The following is a 23,813-nucleotide window of genomic DNA, read 5'->3' as shown; positions in this document are numbered from 1 at the left end:
AGGCGTGGCATTGGATGAGGATACAGGGAGACAGTGGGGATTCATATTCACCTCCTCAAAATCAATTCTCTGTACTTTCTTTCTGTCCTTCCTCCTTCCTTCTCAGAGAATATTGGTGAATTGACAAAACATACCTTGCACACAAAAGAAGTTTAGAAACATCATCTTCAGCAAAGCTATGACTGGAATCAAACACTTTTTTGTTTTTACTGTAGTGTCACTTCCGATCATCAAAATATCATCTTGGAATAATTCTAAATGGCACCCTTGCTGTCAAAGTTAACCCTGTTAAAACCTCAACATCAGGCTCAAAGATAACATAGTAGGATCTAACGAGTACTTTAGACTCTACTGTGTGTGTTTAAGCCTTTAGTCTGTACACTAACCTTTTCTAACTATCTTTTTAGAACTCCAAGTAGAGACAAAGAATTTAATAAAAGAAGTGAAAATATGAAGAAACAATGCTCAAAGTAAATAAAAAGACTGCTATACTATCGCTAATTACCATATGGGGTGGGATGTAATGGTTTCTTCTAAGTACTGTGTAGTCTTGGGTTAAGAGCAGCAGGATCAGACCTCCTCTGGCTATTAATAATTCAACTTTAATGGTCAATATAGCCTGAGAGGCTGAGAGGTGTGCACGATACACCAGGGGCATGCAGAAAGAAAGAGAGGGCCAGAGAAAGAGACAATAATAAATGTAAAAGACAAAGATGAACAATAACAAAAACTCAGATTCCTACAGGTTCTAGCTTTTTCTTAGCATCTAGGCCAGAAGCACTTTCATGTACTTCACAAACACCTGCAACCTCCTAAACACTGGAGTCTTACAGTCAAAATGTTCATTTCTGGCGGCATATGAACCAACTGATGATAAAATTAAAACATTTTTAAAAAAAACAGCCTCAGAATCAGAATACAGTCTTGTTTTGGATAGCGCTGGTTCCTAAACAATGAACTTATTTCTCACAGTGAAAGCCAAAGATGAAAGAAGAAATGGATTAAACAGTAAGACGAAAACAAGATAGACATAATTTATTCCATAAAAATAAACTGTAACAATGCAGAAGTAGAGATGGATGACAGGAACACCAGTGGCAAAGACCCTCACGCTGATGAAGGGTTTTACTGATAATGTCAGTAACATTTCAGTGATATGTGTAAAAAAACTAAATGGCTTAATAGCTAAATAATTCAAACAATGAGAATAAGCTTGTATAATATGTTTCCCTACAAATGCCACCTGATACATGAGCTACGTTACAGAAAGGGCAACTACTAAAATAACATTGAGATTTTGCAGAAGGGACAAAAGGAGATTGTGACTTATCAAGAGCCATCAGAACATGCTCAAGTCTACCAACCATGCAACATCTAAACTAGGAGTACAGATACAACACACCATCTCTTGGTTTAAAACTAGGACATTCAATGAAGGTAGCATCTGACATTGTGAGTCACCAAGATGTTAAGGCTTAAGATGAGGAAGCTGCATACAGGGTAGCTTCTCTGGTTTAGTAGCAGCAAGGTGGGACTCTGTCACACCACTCAGAAACACACATCTAGCAGAGGGTGGGTGAAACCAAAAACAAATAGTCCCCAGACAAAATTTAAGTTTCTTAAACCACAAAGCTCAGTGAGTGCGTTCTGTCAACATTTTTACCAAAGACGGCAAGAAGAGCCAGCAAAAATGCCTCTAGCTAGGTTCCCATTCAAATGTAGCACAAATTTTACCTGACTTAAGAAAATCGGCATAAGAAAATGCAAATGAATGATCGTTGCCATTAAAACAATTGCAGAAGAATAGGGCAAAACGAGAGGACATAATTCAAAGAGCGCCAGTCAAACCTCAAACGGAGGAAAACCAAATCTCAAGTAAAGTTACACAACAGAAGACCAACAACTGTCACTTTCTTTCCTTGTATAATTGTATTTGTAAAGATTTTCACTATTTGACAGGAAATCCCAACAGACACATTAACTGACTCTCCCGAGACAAAGTAGAACTAAGAACAAAGATTTAATTAGCAGGAGAATTTGAGAGATGAATCCAATGAATGTGATTGGTTCTTAAGAGTCATCCATCATAATAATTTATATATTCAATGTGTCTACTGACAAGCCCGTTACTTCACCACCTGTCCCATCATGCCGCAGGGTTAGTTAGAAAAATGTTTAGGTGGTATGGAAAGGCAGCTTAAAGAGATGGAAGAGGGTGAAGGTGAAGGCGCAGGAACATGCGATGTCACTGATTTACATCATTTGAGTCCAAACCAGAAACTGATCATTTGAAAAAACACAAATCCTACAAGGTATCGCTATATGCTTGTCTTACATTATTGCTTCTACTAGGGTCCTTTTCTTCATGTGATGCAGGAGGAAATAAAAAGGTAAGTAAACTATGCTATCTAGTCTCAAATTACTACTTGTTTCTGTGATGCATAAATGTCAATAATTATACATATATGTAGGTAATTTGTATTTTATTCTTTGTTCTGCTTTAGTTTCAATTCAGCTAACTCAGGTTTTGTTTCACGGAACTTAATGTTGGTTAAGATTCACAGCATTTTCTCTGCACCTCGGCACTAGCTGCTCTATGTGTTTTAGTGTAGCTATAAAGCCAGACAGGGCGAGGCAGGGCTCTAATTTATGATTTCATCAATCTGCTCCAGCTAAAACAGCCTGAAAGACAGACATCCCTTGCAGCAAAGGAGTATTATCATCTAAATTTCTTCACTCAGCCTTACAAATCACCTTGTTACAAGAAAAGGAGGAGAAAAGTAGAGGATAAAGCTGAAAGACAACGGCAGCCATGTTACCCCGGGAATGGCTGCTTACAGAGGATGTTATGTGTGCTTCCCTGCATAAATAAAAGTGGTTGTTTGAGACTGGTAGAGTGTGACATACACACCTTATTTCTCAGCAAAAAGCAAAGACTGCAGGTCTTTCTTTGTTGCATTCAGACGTATGAAGCTCTCTAAAGACAATAATTAGTCTCATGGGAAAAATAAATGGTCATGGGTCAATTTTAAAACATTTATGTCTACAAATTTTGTTAAAATGACAGTACACAAAAATAGAAAAACACTGCAGAATGTTGCAAGTCTGCTAAAATTAATGGGAACCCATAATATTGTTCGAATACATGCCAGCAAATGTTAAGTATGAGTGAGTGTTTCTTTTTTTCCTAATGGTGGGTATCTTGTTTTGGAAAGAAACTCTTCCATTTACAGCAGGACATTAGCATCAGTAAATGGATTACATTTGAAAGGCAACTTCCCCGACCAGACAGCCAGACAGCTCAGTTGGGCAGGGCTCCCAATGCACCACTACACACACACACACACACACACACACACACACACATATATTATATAGACACACACTGCAGCAACAGAGTAGTCAACAGTCTGGGAGTTTTCCTGCTGATGATGGACTTTTCTTCTTTTTCTAATCAACCACTCTACTCCTTCATCGTCGTTCCTCCTCTCCTTCCCTCTGTGGTCAGTGATGGTCTGACTTCAGTAAGACACACGCGCACACACACACACACACACACACACAGTGTATATACACACACACATACTTTACACATACTGTACATACTGCAGCCTCTCCCTTTGTATTTGCTTTCCCTAAACTCAAAGCCCAATTAATATATACATACTAGTACTTAAGTATTTTGAATATTATTAGAGTTGAATCAGAAGTTAATAAGTATACATGATTTTCCCCAGGATATTGGTTAGCAGATGTGGTAAGCGCTATCACTCCAGGTGGTCAGTACAGACTTAAACTTCAACTCCATGCAGACTATTGGGTAAAACATTAGCCTAACAGTTGATCAAACAAACTTGAGCCTGACATCTGAGCTGCAGTGCAGCAGCAATTTTTTTCTTCACTCATCAGCATCTGATTGTGATTGCTTTGGCCATTTGTCTCCACTTAATTTCTTTTTCAGAACATAGCGACGCGCTGCTCTCAATTACTGCAAACGCACAATGTGATCAATGAATCACCTGCTGAGCTGAATCTGACAGATCTTGATGCATCTCATCTCGTTATCAGTGTGGTTGCTAGATGACTGGTTGAACAATAGCCTCACTCAATGAATACTTGACCCTTGATGTGTGATGAAGCTCCTCTGCTTGTTTTCCCTGAAGCTTAATAAATCTAATATACTTAAAAATTTAATATCTTCTGATGTTAGATGCATTCGTTATTTCAGGTAAGGTGGGGTGCCTCCACTTTTAAACAGTGCAGGAAACCCTGAGTATAACCTACTGCTATATCATGCCATCATAAAGAAATGTGCTTTTCATCATGTACAATATTTTAATGTTTCCTTTCACGTAACTTACAAGTATTTTGGATATTTTCGATACATATTTGAGATCTATTTGATATACTTGATATATCTGATGTGTTATTGTCTATATACTTACACTTTATCAGATGACTTTTGATTGAGATGTTTGTCACCCTGGGCAGGGTGGATGGTTAACCACACTTGTCATTTATGACAGGTGTGGCCTTTTAGTCTACTGGTATATATGTGGGTGTGGCATCCATTTTTAAACATTTTGACCTGATGAAGAGCAGACTGGGATCAAAACATTGTATATTTATTTATTATCAATTTTAGAGTTTAGAGTAAGTGTGCAGGTGTTACTCCTTTAATTGGTGCAACAACAAAAAAAAAAAAATTTTATTTTATGTTTTCTTTTATAGTAGAGATTAAACCAAGTAGCTGACGTGGTAGAGCGCACCCCATGCACCAAGGCTGAGTCGTTACCGCAGCAGCCTGCGGCCCTTTGCTGCATGTCATCCCCTCTCGCTCCACTTTCCTATCTATCTTCAGCTGCTGCACGATCAAAATTAAAAGGCAAAAAAAGCCCCCCCCCCAAAAAAAATTCCAGATTAAATATACATAAGAAAGAACTACATTGTAAAAATACAATTTTTACAGCAAAGCTAATGAAATGATGAATCTAATCCCAAGTTTGCAGGCAGCAAATTCATATTCATACATTCATTCAGGTGGTAACAAAATATCCTGTAGGTCAATGTGATGACACCCAGATGTGAGTGTCATCTAAATATTCCAGTGATATTGGCTAATTGACAAGTCTGACTAATCCATTAGCACCTGTGACACTTCTTAAAATGTTACAGTACTTAATCATATTAAATAGTTCATACTGCTTCCTACCAGCACATGTGTGACACAAAACTCAATCAGCAGCCTGTTTATTTTGTTTCTCTTCTTCACATCACTGGAAAGACAAGGCGATCTAAATCATGGAGCTACAGTATTAAGTCCACAGGGTCCTAGTGGTGCAAAAAAAAAAAAAATCACATTGACGATATTACTGGACTCAAGAGTTTTTAGGCGAAGGCACGGCAAATGTATTCATATAGAACATTTCATACCCAAAGGCAACCCAAAGTGCTTTACAGAAAACACAGGCAAAACCACAAAAAACTAATTCTAAAAACAACAAAAGCAAGCAAGCAGGAGCATGTTTCCGAGTATAAAAGTGTTGTTTGTTCATTTTTTTTCCTCCTCTGTTTTGTTTATATATGCAAGGAGGCTGCACTGCTGAGAGTTTAAAATTGTGTGTACACTTGCCAAAGAAACATCAATTTACCACGATCAGCTATGTTTTTTTGTTTACGTTTGACGTCGTGCACCTGGAATGCTTGGAGGTTGGCTTTGACTGGAATACAGCACAAGTGTCATGTTTCCAGGATGTAATCACAGATTCAGAATACACCTGGAACAGCAGGTGAATACAAGTAACACCTTTACCAGTCGTTAAAGTCGTTGCATCGTGCTCTTTATTTCTCAGTGATTTGCAATTTATCCCTATCATAGTTACAGATAACTAAGTTTTTATGTATCTGTGGGTATTTATTTATCTGTTTGTTTGTGTTAGGTAATTTTATTGAAAGGATGAGAGTGGTAATGAAATGAATTAAAAGTCAACTAAAATTGTAAATTAAACTACAGGATATGGACATGTGCTTATTGCTCTAAAAAAGTGCACAAGCACCACCCATTAATCTATAATCACATCTACAAAATGTCTTTAGTTATAATGCTTTTCAGAATCACCCTTTCTAAATTAAGAAACTGCATCAGATTGACAAATCCTTAATATGCTAACTAAAAACCACAAAATGAACTATATTATTAGTGCAGGATCTAAATAGCGTCTAAAATAGTGCTATTTTGCTCTTCATTTCATAAAATTTGTAAAACACATTATAAGACAAGAGGTTACATTTCCAAAATGTTGTACAGTGTAACCTTTAGATTGCAAAAAACTTCCAACTCCACCTCTTTTTTTCTCTCTCTGGAATAAATAATAATAAATAATAATAATAATAATAATAATAACACACTGTTTTCCATTTGTTACTGCTCATCAGCATTGCATGCAGCCAACCAAGCAGTTATAAATAATGACTTAATTTTGCATGGTTGTGTGGGCATTTGTTGTTTTGGGGTTTTTTTTTTTTAACGATAAATTACAATAAATACACCCGAGAAGGACAACAAGGCAACAGGGAGGAGGAAGAAAAGAAGAGGTTCCTACAGTTGATCTCTCTCTCTCTCTCTCTCTCTGGAAGTTGAATCATACTTGGGTTTGTTACAAGTTTCTGTCTGCCTCAGTACCACACCATGAAGGAATTAACTAAATTTATCACAGTGAAACTCTTTCATGCTTATCCAAAACTGTGTGGCGTATAGGTGTGTTTTTGTGCATGCGTTGTTTGTTTATGCTGTGTGATGGTAAAAATAAACAACAGAGTGCAGTCATAATGGTGTTAAACATTAAAGGTAGACATGAGACACGGGATCTGATAAATATATAAATTTATAAATTGCATGCCTAATTATCTTGATGTATGTTGTGACAATCTGCCTTGAAATCCTTGTAAATAAAAATGGTATTCCTGATGTAGAAATTCAGATTTTTGACTTTTTGGTAGTTTTTGATTTTGTGCTAATTTCCTCACATTTCTATGTTACGGTTATTGAGGTGAAGCAACAACAGGGCAGGGAAACCAATTATACATCTACAATGGCTGTGAGACAGAACAGTGGTCAACAGAGTAGCTAACTAGTGCTGAAACAAGTAGTCGATCACCAAAAAATTAACAACATATCTGATAGTCAATCATTTTAGGACATTTATCAAGCAAAAATGCCAAACATTTGGTTGGATTTGTTTCTCTTCAAATGCGAGGATGTGCTGCTTTTCTCTGTTTTATGTAAGTAAATTGGAAGCTTTCGGATTTTAGACTGTTAATCAGACAAAACAAGCAATTCACCTTGGGCTCTGGGAACATGTGACAGGTATTTTTCACGATTTTCATGATACTTTCTAGACATAGATTACTACTAAAAATTAGAGAGGTTAATCAATAGAATATAGTATAAAAGTTGATATGGCAAACAGTGGCTTGTTTACACATCAAGCAGACACTTGAGCAACATTAGCATTTATTTGAAAATGTGTTTGTGTCCACCTGATGAATGAGTCCAATATCCTTTTAGCTGTGTTTGGTACAGTGTACAGTGGGTTTTTGATTTCTTTCTGAAAACAGCTGCTGCAGCTGATGAGAGCTGTGAGAGTGAACCTAACAGTAAAGTTGCAGGCTGTAACACCAAAACAATAAGCTGAAAGACCCTAAAATGCTCTGTAGAGCTGTAGGGAACTGCAGAGTCTACGAGTGACACCTTTCACAGTCATTTGATCTATTGCTAATATAAAATATTGATTAGAGCACTTTTAATGGTTTCTAACTTTATATATTGTGGCTATATATATATTTAGATATTGTGATATCATAGACAAGTAGTAGTGGTAAATGGCTAAAATGGTAAATGGCTACATTTATATAGCGCTTTTATCCCAAGTGCTTTGCAAGGTTTTTGCCGCTCATTCACCATTCACGCACACACCGATGGCAGCGAGCTACCATGCAAGGTGCTGGTCAACCATTGGGAGCAATTTAGGGTTCAGTGCCACTTCAATATGTGGACAGGAGGAGGTGGGGATCGAACCTCCAATCCTGCGATACGTGGACGACCCGCTCTCCTGAGTCACAGCCGGTCGATTGTGGCTATCACGGACTATTTCACAGTGCAAGAAAGCAGTATGTCAATAAAACATCAACACTAGTGGATGACTGTGACACAGAACAATAAAGCTAAACATATTGTAGACACATTAAAAATGTCTTGACTGACTGCATTAGTACCTGCTTCTTCAACACCTGTTTTGGCTTTACAGATTACCTGAGTTCTGCTCTTTCAAAAGACAGCTCATCACAGTGAGTGACAAGTTAGAAAGCCTTACATCACATTTTAACACTGGGACAACAAACATTTGTCATTTGTGTTCCTTTACTATACAACCTACAGAATCTGTAGTAATGCATATACTGTCCGTCACCACCTCCCATTCCTCCTTCTCTCTTTCCGCCATCCAATACAACCTATTTCCTACTTCCTCACTCCCTTCATTCATTCCTTCGAGCTCCCGTTTTTCCAACTGTATTTCTATACACTGATAATGACAACAGCCTCTGTTTTAACTCTCATTCTCCCATCCAATCTCACTGTCCGTAACGAAGAAGGGAAAACACTTTGTGTGATAGAGAAAAAGAGATCCAATTAACAACCATTAGAGTGAATGCTAAAAACGCTATATGGCAGTTAATGTTTCAGCTTCCTCCTCTGTTTTACATTAGATGAGGTAATGATTGATGGAATGAGAAGAAAAGTGACAGAGAGAAGACAGAGAGGCGTGATCGGACACGGTACCAGAGAGAAATTTCATCAACTGCAAAATGAGAAAAAGGATTTTAATTTTTAAGCAGCTATTCTTTCTCAATTTCAGGGCAATTATGGAACCAAAATCTGTTCGTCATTATATTAGACTTGGAGTGAAAAAGCAGAGAGGAATCAGCAATTTTGCCCATTTCTGACTCTTGCTGTGGAGCTCATCTCCCATTGATTCATCATCTTCTCCTCCCCCTCTTCCCCATATGTCCCCTAATACCTCTCCATCTTCATGTCAAACCCCCATCCCCCTCTCCCATGCATTCATTCACTTCTCTTACTCTGCCACACTCTTTTTTCCCCCCACCACATATTGCTTGTGTTGCTCTTGTTTTCACGCTTTGCTACCTCATCCTTTATCTCTTCACCTTAATCGTGCCGTCTCTCCTTTCCCCAGTGGTCCAGTTTTCCATAGTGTCACTGACAGTCTTAATGGTACGCTCCCTCTTTTTCTTTGCTCTTTCTATCCCTCTGATCCATCTCTTTCATCCTCTCTCTCTCCCACTCACTTTATCTATCCATCTCTCCATCCGTTGTTATTTATTATTCATGAATCTGGTTCAGAGAGAAAAAAGAATAAAGATGCATCTACAGCTTCAAGAGGACCCCTAAACCATTGTGTTAGTGTGTGAGTGAGTGTGTGTGTCTGGCTACCGTTGGGCTCTGCATTGGCGCAGAGAAGCAGCTTCAAACTGATTTTGCTGCTGTGTGCTTGGCAGGACGTTTGACTGACTGCTTGAGTAGAAAATACAGTATGAATGTGATGAAGATGCTCAGCCAGTTTGGTCCTAAGCAGAATTATTAGGGGACGTTTTACACAGCAAGAAAATATATTACTCACCCTGAGTATAAAATAATCCAAACAGTATGCTGAATGTTATTATAATTCAAACGAGGTACAAAAGGAAATGTTAGAATACGACATAAAACAATGCTAAACACCAACACATTTTCATAGGTTATAGGCTTTAATAATTGGTTAAATACCAAATGTGTGTTTGTTTGTCTCTTATCTCCGACTGAAAGACAAACTAGCTGGTTGTTTAGGTCTCTGGGTCTCTGGAAAGTTTGTACTGACAAGATTTCAGTCCAATAAAGGAAGTATGCAGATCTTGTAATATGTAAACTAAAAGGTAGCAATTCTAAACTGTAAAAATATTCCATCTCAACATTGAAAATGTTACTTAAGCAGTACAGAAGTATTATGAGCAAAACGTACTTAAGTTATAAAAGTATTTGATGCACAAATATGGCCCCAGGGAGTGTTATACTATTATACTGTATCAATAGATTATTATTACACTCGTGTAAGTAGCATTTTACTGTAGTTGGTCAAGGAGGAGCTCATTTCAATTGGGCATTTCATAAAAAATGATTTAAAGAAATCTTAATTTGTAAAGCACCTGTCAAATAAATAGTGGAGTAAAAAGTACAATATTTCCCTCTGAATTGTAGTGGAGTAGAAATAAAAATTATCGTACAAGTAGCCTACATTTGTACATATGAACTGTACTTGATTAAATGTACTTCGCTACACACCACTGACTATATGAAATCCTAAAAAAACAACTAAAAAAGGTGTCTTTGATCATTTGTGGGACGTTTAATATTCAATATTGACCTTAGCTATATATGCCATTAAATAAACATCACACTTTACCCATGCTTACATCCTGCTATGCCTAAGGCTGTTCCTGTCCACTGTAATACAAACTGACACCCACCCACACACAGTCACTCACTCTTATTCATAAAGCAACAAACCATTTGCCAATATGATTTACATAGACTGACCCATTTAATCAATATGATTGAGAACCACTTCATCTGCAGATTAAGCAGAACTGGGAGTGTGTTGGACATACTTGGCAGGAACCCTCTTTTTTCAAAAGTTTCTTCCTTTAATTGTTTTTACAAAGTCAGCAACACTGATTAAAATGCTTTCAACCTTTTTTTGGGGTGATTTTGTTTTAATTTGAATAAATTAATTTTGCTCATTAGATCAATTTGTCCAGCTGTGCATCTGTCAGCACACACATTTTGTCCCTTTCCTGAAAATCCACAGAGTAGCCGCATTTTCATACCTTTTAAGTAGTGTGTCCACTCTTGCGACTGTTTGAAGCAGCTTCAAAGGGGCCCCAATCATTCTATATTCAATCCATTCAAAGTGCCACATGAAACTGCTTTTCAGTGGCTAAAAATAGTCATCATTCTCAGTGTCAGTAATAGCATAAACAAACCTTTGAAATTAGCGAATACAATTAGATTTTCACTTCCACCCACGTTTAGTTATGCAAGCCAAATCTTGTCCTCTTCAACCAATGTATAGTAAGTTATTAGTTATTTAGCTAGATAATCAATGAAGCAAAAGCATATTAAGTACTTGTACTTACTTATTTTAGCTTTTATACTTATATCCACTTTGTACTTAATTTATCTTAGCTGTATTATATTTTGATTTGCTTAGTACTTCTATTCCTGTGTGCTATATACACCAAGATGGTGACGCGTGTACATCACGAGGCTCAGTGTCTCTCTGACTTCCTGACAAACAGACCTCAGCTTGTTAGGTCCAGCCACAACTGCTCCACCACCATCACACTCAAAGGCTCCCAGTGGGGTCTGAAGGCTCCACCGATGCGCTACAAAACCTGACTCTTACCAGTTGGTCCCTTCTGTAGGTTCTTATATTTCCTCGTAGCAGATATTTGTCTGCTTGTTAGTTTGCTCTTGCAGTAATGTGTATTGGGACTAGATGATGTTAAAACATTTTAATTTACTGTTGCACTCTACCTGTATGTAGAAGTTATGAAAGGTGTCGACAAACAGACAGACAGCCTTTTTTGCTCATTGTGAGCACCACAAGAGTTAGCATTCCCCAGATCCATTCCCACTCTCCTGATTAGGTTCTGAACTTAAAGTAAATTCAATTTCAATACTTTACACTGCTGACTGAAAGAAGTGTGCTCTTGCAGGTGACTAATGAACTTTGTGCTTTTTGGTGCTAAACATGTCCTAGATTTCATGTAGGAACTGTTAGCTGGTAGTTACTAACCGCCAAGTTTGCCTTCTGTTCCTGTGATAACTCCAATGAAACGCAGAGAAAACAGATGGCAGCATTGGGGAAGGCAGACCCGGCCATGTTGTATAACACACTAAATTGTTTAGTTTGAGTTTTCTCTGCATCCCAGCCCCAATTAAGTAGCCCCACCAGGAGGATCCACATTTTGGTGGTTTGCTTCTTTCAATTTCTTCATTTTTTTAACAAAATGTTTCTCCTTGTATTATACAGTCTGTCTCTTCTATCTGCCTCTTTCCCCTTTTCTTAAGGACTTTGTAAATTCTGTCTTAATAAGGTGCTTGGTACACTGGTATCCTTTTTGTGGTTTGCAGAGCCCCAAAAATGGCTGGATTTCAGTGTGAGAAAATGAATATACAGTAGTTCCCACACACTCTTAAGAGAAGTAGAGCTGCTAGTAAATTTCTGCAAGTCTCTGAGCCAGTGAAATAAAGCTACACTGTGGATGAACTAATTCACCAAACACTAATCCTACACCCCCCCCCAAAAAATCATTCACTGTCTTTACACCATGGTAACGAGCTAGTCTATGAATGACTGATCATTTTCTCAAGCGAGTCCTCTGACAGTCTGCTTTTTCAAATGGTGGCATGATTTTCAATTTGGCAGAAGCACTTGGGTTGTTGTGGCACTGGCTGCAGTGAGACTTTAACTAGACATGTTTTGAAGGCATGTTTGGAGGCCTATTCAGATTAAATTTTGCACAGACTGAGAAGGAATAGGAGGACGACAGTGGGGGAGAGGTGGGGTGAGTTGTGACATAACGTCGTGAGACAGGGCTCTGTCTGCTGGAACTCCCATGATGCCTCTCAGTTCCTTGTAAACACACTGCTAACAGCTAGGTGAGGCAGCTGCTATAAATAGCTCTTGCTGTACCCACCACACCCACCCACCATGCTGCACACACAAACACAATCATGCATAAATGTATGCAGAGACACATGCATGCAAGCAGCCACAGTCATCCATAAACAGGTAGACACACACGCTACCACACTGACATGTTTTCCTTTCCCTTCATCTATTTCTCCCTTCCCCCTCTGGATGTCTCTCCATTGTGCTTTCTCTCTCCCTCCATCTCCTCTTGGCAGCACTGCTCCTTCTCCTACTTATCATATGCTCTATAACAGATGGTGGATATGATAATTACCAAACAGACTAAACAGTAAGCAAATGAAAAATCCTCAGTGAGCCCCTCACTGTCTCTCTCTCACACATATTTTTGCCACCTCTGACAGTCTGACAACTCTTTCCAGTAGAGAAAAATAAAGGCAGAAATCATGTCTTTTACACATCTCTTAGGAAGGGTTAAGGTAATGGAAACATGCAAGCACACTTACACCCTTCCATAAGATCCATAATAATAAATCCATAATAAAGATTAGAAATATGTTATATCCCTTCCATAATCACAGAGCAGCAGCAACTCTTTCGTCCAGAGGACCCGAACCAAATTCTGCACATCATTATCAACCAGAATAATGCATCCTCTCCTGACCTGTTTTTATGCCCTTTTTTCCTTCCTCCCCTCCTTTCCCCCCCATCTCTCCTAATGGGTGCCTTTACTCAGTTTCCCCTACTGTTATAAATGCCCTGTTTTTGTCATGCTGTGGCAATAGTGCTAAGATGGTTATGGGTTATAGATATTGTGGTTAAAATGGTTATGTAATAGTTATGTTATGTCCTAAAAAAAAAAAAAAAAAACATACGGTAGACGAAGATTTATATAAATTGGGTTTTTTAAATTTATATTGTAAGTATTGCTATGGTTAAATCATTGCGTAAGAGATATTGCATTGGCTGGGTCTACGCTTAAGGTGTCTTGATCTATACAATTTAAATGGACACCTGCTAACCAATCAAAGTATTTTGTGTTGTCAAGGTCTTGATTTGTTAATAACGTGGAAATTTTCTCTAACTTCGAAGCTACTTCAAAGGGGATTTGAGTATTAATAAAAGTGAAATACAATCTTAAGAATGTTATCATAACAGTAAAAACAGATAACAAGAAAGCCTAGTTACTACAGTGACTATGCTCACCACAAACCTGGCATACAGTAACTAATAATGCATTATGGCCATGCCTTATGGAAAATATCTACACAGTCAGATCGTATATATTTTAGTTTGGTTGGCTGAATTGGCTTGTTAGAATAACATGAATAATGTAAAAATCATGTTTATTTAAACAGGGAGGGTGCTGACTGTATTGGAAAGGACACAACTGTCATGTCTCAATGACTTTCATTAAAACTGTAGTAGCAGGAAGTTTTAGTACCACTTCTGCATACAAAAATACTTCTTCTTGGCACTATTTGTGTGGATTACAGAAGCTGTGTTATCGCTGTAGCACCGCCTGCCTCAGTTGATGGAGTACGAACCTGTCTGCACACTTAAGAAGCTCTATATCATCGATGCAAAATAAATAATGGATCCTGTTAGTCCCGAGGTGTTAATCTGCCCCCAAACTTATTATTTCACACCTGCTCCTGGTTTGCCTTCTTCCTTTCCTCTTATAATCTCTCGGACATTTCCCTTTCCTCTTCTGAGTCTCTCAATCTCCTCCTCCGCTGCCTTTTTGCTCTGATGCTTTCTATCTCTTTAATTTTCTCTCCTGAAGCTGTATGACAATTAATGAGGCTATATTTCATAATTAAAGCAAAAATAAAGCCTTGTCTCCTCTCCCATCTCTTCTGCTCTCAAATTTTAATGAAGCTCTCATGGAGTGAAACACACTGTCTAAAAAGAAAGAGGATTTTTTTTTAAAATTCCTTCCATGTGGACATATTTTAAGTGACACTTCTGGTTTTGGTTGAACAGACTTAGTCACCAATAGTCTCTTGCCTCTCCCATGTGCTAGTGTAGCAATGGTAATGCTCATATCTGTATGCCCCCAGGTGAGGCTTTACCTGTCTTTTTATCCTCTCCTCCCTTTTTTCTCTCTCTAGACTTTTGCCTCCTAGCATCCTTGCTTCCTCTCCTAGTCTCTTAATTCCTTTCCTATTCTGTTCCAATTCCTCTCCTCTCCATCACTTACTATTTCACCTTTCATCCCCCAACTTCCTCACCTCAGGCAGTATAGCTATATTTCATAAATAATATTTTCAAAAATAATTACTCTTTTTTGTGTCAGTCCCAAGGTGTGATTATATCCCCCCCCGTATGCATGAAACACACTTCTTTCAGTACACAGGAGAAATGGCCGTGGTTGGGATGCGTGGGTGTGTGTGGTCCCTGGGTGTTTGTTTTGTCAAAGGCTGCCTGGCCTATAAATCTATCACTATAATTCTTTCTATTCATAAACACACATCCATCTTAATATACACACACACTTAATGCGAACACTGCTGCACCTGACAAATGGGCCCATGTGAGCACATATGACAGAGAGCAAGTCGAGCACACAACCCCACAAACAAGGAAAATTTCTATTACTCCTCATGGTGAATGCGTGTGTGTGCGTATGTGTAAATGGCAAAAAAATAAAAATAAATTTAAAAATCACTTACCTGCTTACTGTATTGCATGTGCATAATGCATCATCATTACCTTTAACTTTCAATTATATTGTGCTCCTAATGTAAATTTGTATGATTAATGTGACTCTCAGAACTTGAGCGAGTTGGCAAAATGGTGAAATTGAATAGCAAAGAGGGAACTCTACGACAGATGAAAATGATTAATATAAAAAGGCTTATGGGAGCTGAAGTTGTTATACGGTAATAATATAACTAGTAATATCCTAGAGCTGCAACAATTAATCAATTTTGATAATCGTTTAACTCATTTATCAGGTAAAAATGCCAAAAATTCACTACTTCCAGCTTCTCAATTGTAAATTTTTGCTGTTTTTCCTTTGTCTTATGTGACAGTAAATTGATTATCTTTGAGTTCTGGACTGTTTGTCAGACAAACAAAGCACTTTCGATTCATCACCTTTGGCTGCAGGAAACTGCAGGAATTGGCAGATTAATTGATAATGAAAATCATCATCAGTTGCAGCCCGATTTTGGACTGTTGGTCGGATAGAACAAGCTATTTGAAGATGCTACCTTGGCCTTCAGGAAATTGTGATCCCGGCTTCCACCAGCCCACATGCCGAAGTGTCCTTGGGCAAGACACTGAACCCCAAATTGCTCCCGAGGGCTGTGCCTTCAGCATGTGAATTAGTTACTTTGATGAGTAGTTCTGCCTTCAGCGTGTGAATGGGGTGAATGTGATATGTAGTTGCAGGGCTTTGCATAGTCACAAAGGTGCTATATAAGTACAGTCCATTTACCAAACAATTAACTGATTAATTGAGAAAACAATTGGCAGATAAAACAACAATGAAATAAAAATCATATTTACAGTAATAAATACAGTACCCAGCGGCACACTGCAAACAGACACCGGCCTTTAGCGGCGGTTTCAGGAGTGGATTTTAATTTCCTTTTTTTTCAAAAGTTGAAATTTAATGCTGAAGCAGCTGATATCAGCACATATTAGTCTGTATGGTTTAGGTGATTTGCAGGAGAGAAGACATCTAGTCCTTGATTAAAACAGACTAAATTATGTTGATGTGAAATAGTAGTGCTTCTCTTGCAGAGGAAATATTGTTGAAAGAAACCTATCCAGAGATGCATTATGCAACACAGGCTAGTTGAAAATGGGTCAGGACTTCAAATTTCTGTGCAAGCTACATCTACACTTACCCTGTGGACTCCACATAGAGCCTAACCTTACGCCAATCTTCCTTCTACTCATAGCACCATCAAATAGTATCTAGTCTTCTCCCCCTCTGCTCTCTCCCCTCCATCATCTTCTCAGTGAATTTGTTTCCTGTTACTTGTGATCTTTGATCTGTTATCTGCTTTAGCCCTGAGCTTGATATCAAGAAATGACACTCAAATTGTATTTCATCTGGGCTCACCCAAGCTCAAATGGCCATTAAATCTTATTTTCTCATCCCCCTGCGGCCTCTAACCGAGTTTGCCAGCCTGCTACCAGGAACGAGAAGGGTTTTCCAAACCTTAACCCTCAAAACCAATTGCACAACAGCTGCAAACAGAATACCGAAAACAAAGTGAAAGGTACTTGAATATGTACATCATTGGTGACCTGAAATAAAACTTTGCCTTTATTTGATTGTCTTTTATTTTATTATCTTTTACTTTTTAGCATTGTCATTATACTATATTGTGGCTGAAATAAAGCCAAGCCAAGTGGAACTGTAAAACAAATGGTAAATCAACCAGCTTTTCCTAAATTTCCTCGAACAGTGACCTTTGGAGAGTGTAGGTCTCAATCTTTTTCTTTCATAAAATCTGTCTTGGAGAAATCTCTCAAAAAGTGAAACAATATCAGAGTTTAAAACAAAAAGTGAAACAATATCAGAGTTTAAAACAAAAACGGTGACATGTGTATTAGACACTGAAATTATTCTGTATTAGTATAAAAGTGAGTACTTGGAGATGCATGGTTCCCGAGGGCCTACGGCGATGTGTTATCACTTACTGGCACAATGGATCTTGCCCCCTCATCCACATTTAGAAATGCTCCTTAAATCTTATTTCACCCACGTTGGTTGATGATAACTGGGTTTGTTCCTTCCAGGGAACACTTGGAAAGTTCCTGGAAAGACACAACAGGGTTGTACAATCACTGTTACAGTATTATTTTGTGCTAATGTTTTCTTTCAAGATATAATTCATTTCAGATTTAAATGAAACAGCTCTCAAGTGCTGCATCCAGATTCTGCTTAGTAGCTGTAAGGTAGCTTCAAAAATTCTAAAATACTCACAGGGAAGTAAATGGTTGATTTAACAGGGCTGTCTTTGTCTCTGCATGCCACTGCGGCCACTAAGCAGAAATGCTAGTTTCCTGCTTTGACATGCAGCCACAGTGGACTGTTGTTTTTGGGACCACTCAGCATAGTTACTAGCATAATTACTGAGGGGAACCCCAAAGTACAAAGACCACAGAGAATGGGAGAGAGAGAAAGTGCAGGAGAGGGTTGCCAGGATGACAAACTGTTTCCTCTTGCTGTTGAACCCAATCACCTTCATAGAAATACACTGCCTAGAATAGACATTTAATTTTTCCATGTATAATGTACCATCAGTCAACAAATTCATTTATGTTTGCATGGAGCATCAGAAGGGATACAGACAGGGGTTGAAAAAGTCTTCAAATCCTTAAAGCAAGAAAAAGGAGCTTTACCACAATGAAAAGATACTTGATTAAGAAAAAGTCCTGCATCCTAAAAGTTAACTATTACCACTAACTTTCACACCTGTAGTTCAGTTCAATTTGGTGCAGACCGAGGGGGAAAAAATACATTGTTGCCTTTTAGTTCTGGTCAGGTTCCTGTTCACACTGACTTTTTACAAACAAACCAAGAGGAGTAAACATGAAGTCATACAGACTGACAGGTAACTCATTGATTGGACAGTTTTGGGGACTGTCATCCTGCATAATCAGGACCCACATGGAAAAATAAAACTCCAGTGATTGAATGCATGTTTATGCAGCACTTTAATACTTCTAATGAGTATATTTATGTTCTCTGGTGTCACAAAGAGCTCTCAAAGAAATAACTGATTATAAATATTATTAGACTGTAAATCAACCGCATGTTATGAATAATGACTAACAGGATGAAAAACCAGCCATCCTGTACAGAAATATTCCTGGAGGTATTACTGTGTGGTCACTGTCAGACATTTTTTAATAGAATTAATGAACTGCCAAAGTATACAGAGTAGGATACAGGCACAGCAGACTGCAGTTTTAGCTGCTTTTGACGGTCTGAAAATCCCTGCACCTACAAGCTGAAATGCACACGTGTAACCATGGTTACCAAATTTACATAAATATATACCGCTTATACAGATCGATTATAAGATTGCTTCAGAACAGCAAAGGGATATATTAGTAGTTTCGCTTTTGAAATCATGCTAAAATCACAAATCTATCAAAAACTCCTGTGGTTGGTCCGTTTGCTTTTACACCACAAAAAAGCCTCACCAAAGGCCGCTTGGAAGCCAAGACCACTTGAAAAGGTCCAGTTGTTTGGTCCATACCAGGGTTCGATCGACAGCTTTCACACCAGCCCAAACGAACCGTGCCAACAGGGCAAACGTGTGTGAAAGCGCCCTCAAAACTGTATTTAAGTGCAATATTGGTAATTATTGTACTGAAGTAATGAGTTGCAGCCTGCAAGAAGTGGGTGATATATGGATAAAATCCTCTATCATGGCATATGTAATTTTACATATGGATATTGCTCTAGTGTGATAAATCTTGTGGAAAAATCAACGTTTTTAGCTGAAGCAGCAAATCACATACCTGACAAAGCAAAAGTACTTAATCACACAAATCATTCAAAAATTCAATATTACCATAAAGCAGTGCTGCTCACTGATTTGTAACATTTCTTATATACCCAGAAATATTAAAAAGGGATAGCTACCTCAGTATAAATGGCATGGCAAAACCTCTGACGCCCAACCCTACTTCCCACCTGTACACATGGATGACCCTTTGTGTTTACGTGTTCTCAGGTAAGTAGACCAACAGGAGACAGACTGTGCCAGTGTGGGTGAATCTTAATATTGAATTATATCATATCAAAATATTTTTTGCACAGTGAGATGTTTGAACAGGGCAGGTACAGCTAACATGTATATTCTGTGAGTTATGTTTCTATGTTTTTCCTGCTCTTCTTCTTCTCCTAGCTTTTTGTCAAGTCCAATAATGGCCGTATTGTTTTGGTGCCACCGGCATCACTGGTGGCTAAATGCTCGGCTTACTCACACACACACACACAGAGGCCTGCAGAGCTTCCGATCATAGCTAAGAGCAGGCATGTAACTTTGTGTGTGGCTGTAGTTAAACAGAAGACAGAGAGTGAGGTAGTTTGCTAGAACTAGGTTTCCTCCTTTAAAAACTCTGCACGTCTCCTGATGTGTGTGTGTGTTACTGTAGCCTGTCTATCTCTGCCTAGTTGAATGCACTTGTGTGTGTGTGTGTGTGTGTGTGTGTGTGTGTGTGTGTGAGAGAGAGAATGAGTGAGTGGTAGAGAAAGAGTTGGCCAAGGTAGTGGAAAATGTGCGAGCCAGAGACGATGACGTTGGCAGAGTGGAGAACAAACTACTTCCTGAAAATCTATTCAACGCTTTTGACTAAACACTCTCTCCAACAGACCTTCTCGTCCTCTGCCATTCATTGGCTCCAGCTCAGACTCTGTTTTTAACTCATTGTGGCTCATATGGCAGCAAAAAAAAAAACAACAAAAAAGGTTCAAATCTCATTTGCATCTCTTGGGTAAACCTCATTTTATATTAACATAAAACTACCTCTTTAGACTGGTTTTATTTAAAACATTTAATTATTAATTTTATTGTTTTCATGTTTCAACATGTCTTCTCGTTCATCTGTTTGATTGGTTTTATTTTATTTTTATCATTTCTATTTGTGTGTGCATGCATTCGTCACAGTTTGTTTATATTTGTACCGTCTATCAGCTTGTCAGTCATCTGTAAAGCACTTTGAACTGCACTAACCTGTATGAAAGGTGCTATCCAAACAATATGTTATTGTTATTCTTTGCCTCTAGTATCTACAGGGGTCAAAGGTTGATGAGGAGGAACACTTTCACATAAAGTACATTTTTTACTCTTGACTGCTGAATGATAAGCCACAATAGAACTATATCCTACAGCATTCATGAAAGTTTTGATATTTGATGTCCTGAAAAAGATGAAGACAAAAAGGATTTCTACTTCAACATGAGACAACGTGTTTTATGACAAACAAAATACAAACAAAACATAAAATCTGCTCAAGGTAGATACACTGAGGCTACATTTTCCCTCCAAGCTGTCACAAAGATTATGTTCATGCTGCAAGAACACACGCACACACACACACACCAACACACAGTTGCACATAACACGCATGCTTATCATTTGCATGCTACTATAAACACACATCCTTCTCAAACCAGATGCTCGCCCCACTCAGGACTCAGTGATTCTGTTCAGCCCTGAAGCAGCACTAACACAATGACACACGCACATAGACTGGGTCAGGTAATTAACTGTCTGTAGATCTAAGCTAGCTGTAATCTAATCAAACCACCCAGCCTCAATTCCCTCCATGGGTTTGCACATTTTACACACACACACACACACACACACACACTTTTCCTTTTTGTCTTTCATCCACGTTACTCTTCTCCTCCCTCGCACCATTCATATCAATAAACACACTTTAAATCACAGTTTTCACATTTGTAATTTGATTTTTTAAAATTTTAAAGAATCCACAATGTGATCACCTATTATTAGGCTTTGTGGCAGATCACAGTTAACAAGTTTTATTTGTAATTACATTATTATATTCCTGCTGGGTGCAGTCAATTTCTCCTCAGCCGTTATAACTAAACATAACTAGTTTTTTGTTTTTGTTTTTGCCGGAGGCAAAATGTGAGACGGTTTGTTTTGGATCATGTGTTGAAATCACACTATAAAAAACTGAAATGAAAACTTGATTGGCAAAATAAAAAAGTGAAAATTAAAAGAAACAGCACCTATAATCGTGCAGGTATAGAGCTCCTGCAGGCCAGTATTAATTCTGTTGCAGCTTATTTATAGATTTCAAGATTTTCAAAAGTAGCTTCCAGGCATCCACATTTCCAGGTATGCACACCACATCATTACAGAATTGTTTGTAGATTACTGCTCAGTGCTCAAACAGAAAAAAGGGTGCTGATTCTGTGTCATACCGCTAACAGACCCAGTCCAGATACAAAATGTTTCTGGGTTCAACAGAAAAACTCCTGTTTAGTATAAATTGCAAACTTTTCCTTGTTTTTAATGGACACCAGTCTGAAACAAATGGCTTACAGTCTTCAAAGCGTTGGAAGAAGTCCCCTCTTAATGTACTCCATTAGCCTTTTTTTCTACAAGCAGAAAAGTCAAATTAATTAGTGCTCAGTGTGCTGTAAAGTGTTAGTCATGATGCCACACAATGAAACAGTCCAATTAAATTTCAAGGTTTTGTGAGTCTTTTGACAGTGCACAAGACCATGACAGGGATCCTGAGGGGAAAATATATTCATCATACCTAGTCGAGTCTCATCTAGTGTCACTAATGTAACCTCAAAGTCAAGTCAGCTGGATTTAGAACTGAATACTGAGAAATATATGGAAACTAACTGTAAAGTGGTAAAAATGAATAATGTGATGACACTGGCACACAAATAGAGAAAGAGCAAGCAATGCAAGCTAGTTAATGTCATCTTGTAAGTTCCTAGACTGTCCAAGCAGATCTGTGTCCTCTCAGTTTGCTCTAATTCAGTCCTAAACTCAACATTATTACACTCCTGCAGCCGTCAATTTCGTCATTAGAGAGATTTTTCATGCTACTGCAGTTCCTGTTATTATTTCTAGCGGTGACATGGTTTATTCATCTGTAAAGTTTCAGCATTGGTGTGTGAGTTTGTGTCTTGCACTGAGAGTAGACAGCTGCAGTTGCCTGAGAAATAACTTCTGCCTGAGGGCTGCCTCCTGCCTCGTACTAAGAGAGAGAGAGAGAAAGAATGAGAGCACTGTGGATGGAGGGAGGAGGAAGAGTGCAAGGGGATGGAAAGAGGGAAAACATTTCTGTGACTTGGTTTAGCCCTCAGGAGACTGAACTGAACAACACAGAAACCCATCCACTCCGAAACACACACACACACAATGTCAGACAAAGAGTAACACGGGGACAAGTGGCTCCTTCTTTGCTCTTGGACAAATTTTCTGGCTCATTGGGTCCTTTTAGAAATGGCGGGCAGCAGCCGTTACAAGGGTCTGCCTGTAGCTAGAACGAGAATGAGACCTATAAACTCATAAAAGTCTATTTATTGTCCCATTATTTTGGGCTCATGTCCATTCATGCTTCATATAACCTGGCAATTGTGTGTCTAAACATCCCTGTATCTCAAGCAGGTTCACTTTCCAGGAGCTGACCAAACTGGAATTTTCCCAGTAACTACTTTGTACTTTGATATTTTCAGTAGCTCAGTTTCACCAGGAGTCATTTAACATGTTGCACACATGGGATACAAAGTCAACTGTCAGTATAAGAAGGCAATATGTGGATTTATAGAGATATTTGGGACAAAGATGCTAAAAGGCACACATGTAATAATTTGTTTCTGCTGTCATTTGCTTCATTGATGCTTGAAGTGGGATACGTAGCCATCTCAGCTAAATCTACTGAGCAGTTCACTGCTTTATCAATCAATTCAGTATATTAGGGCAGTTCCAGCCTGCAGAGGACTTTCCTTAACTCCTAGCAGGCTGAAAATGATAATAAACAGGCCCAATGGAAATATGATTATTCTAACAATCATCTTGTGAACCTCTAGGCCATCTGTTACCTGCTAGGGAACATACATTAGTTCTGCTTAGAGACAAACACTTGCATGGCAAAGCTTGTAAAAATGACTCAATCTAATAAAATCTAGCCAGTAAGATATTTGATGTGTGAATGTGTTAATCTAGGTAAGCAGGCCTTGACCATTTTCCACATATTTAACTTGAACTATAGTGGATATCCAAAAGGGGCCTTCCTTCTGAAAAAGAGATGCTTTGTGGATATAAATGATTTGCAGAAATATGTAGCACAAATGTGGAAAAAGACGTACAATGAAAGTCATACAGACAACACATTGATGTGCTAGTGAGTATGTGTGTGTGTCTCACTATGCCTCATCGTGGCTTTATAAAAAGGAGAGGAGAGTTTTATCTCAGTCAGTACCAAGTACAGATACAGCAGCAGAGATGACATAAGTTAGACTGTCTGGAAAGATAAACGCAGACTCACTGTCACGTTATGCTCAGCTTC

The 23,813-nt window shown here is 38.4% G+C and overlaps 1 protein-coding gene across 1 annotated transcript in view; it reads right to left on the bottom strand.

The window, feature by feature from the left end:
- Positions 1-23,813, bottom strand: part of ccdc28a (coiled-coil domain containing 28A) — a 214,863-nt gene that overhangs the window by 184,819 nt on the left and 6,231 nt on the right. The window contains exon 3 of the mRNA XM_044188576.1: positions 17,433-17,549. The gene's annotated coding sequence lies outside the window, so the exon portion shown is untranslated. The remainder of the gene's footprint in view (positions 1-17,432; positions 17,550-23,813) is intronic.

Source organism: Siniperca chuatsi, linkage group LG24, assembly GCF_020085105.1.
Source record: "Siniperca chuatsi isolate FFG_IHB_CAS linkage group LG24, ASM2008510v1, whole genome shotgun sequence".
In the NCBI taxonomy this organism is placed as follows: Eukaryota; Metazoa; Chordata; class Actinopteri; order Centrarchiformes; family Sinipercidae; genus Siniperca; species Siniperca chuatsi.
The sequence above is the reverse complement of the archived record's forward strand: the minus strand, read 5'-3'. Positions and strand labels throughout refer to the sequence as shown.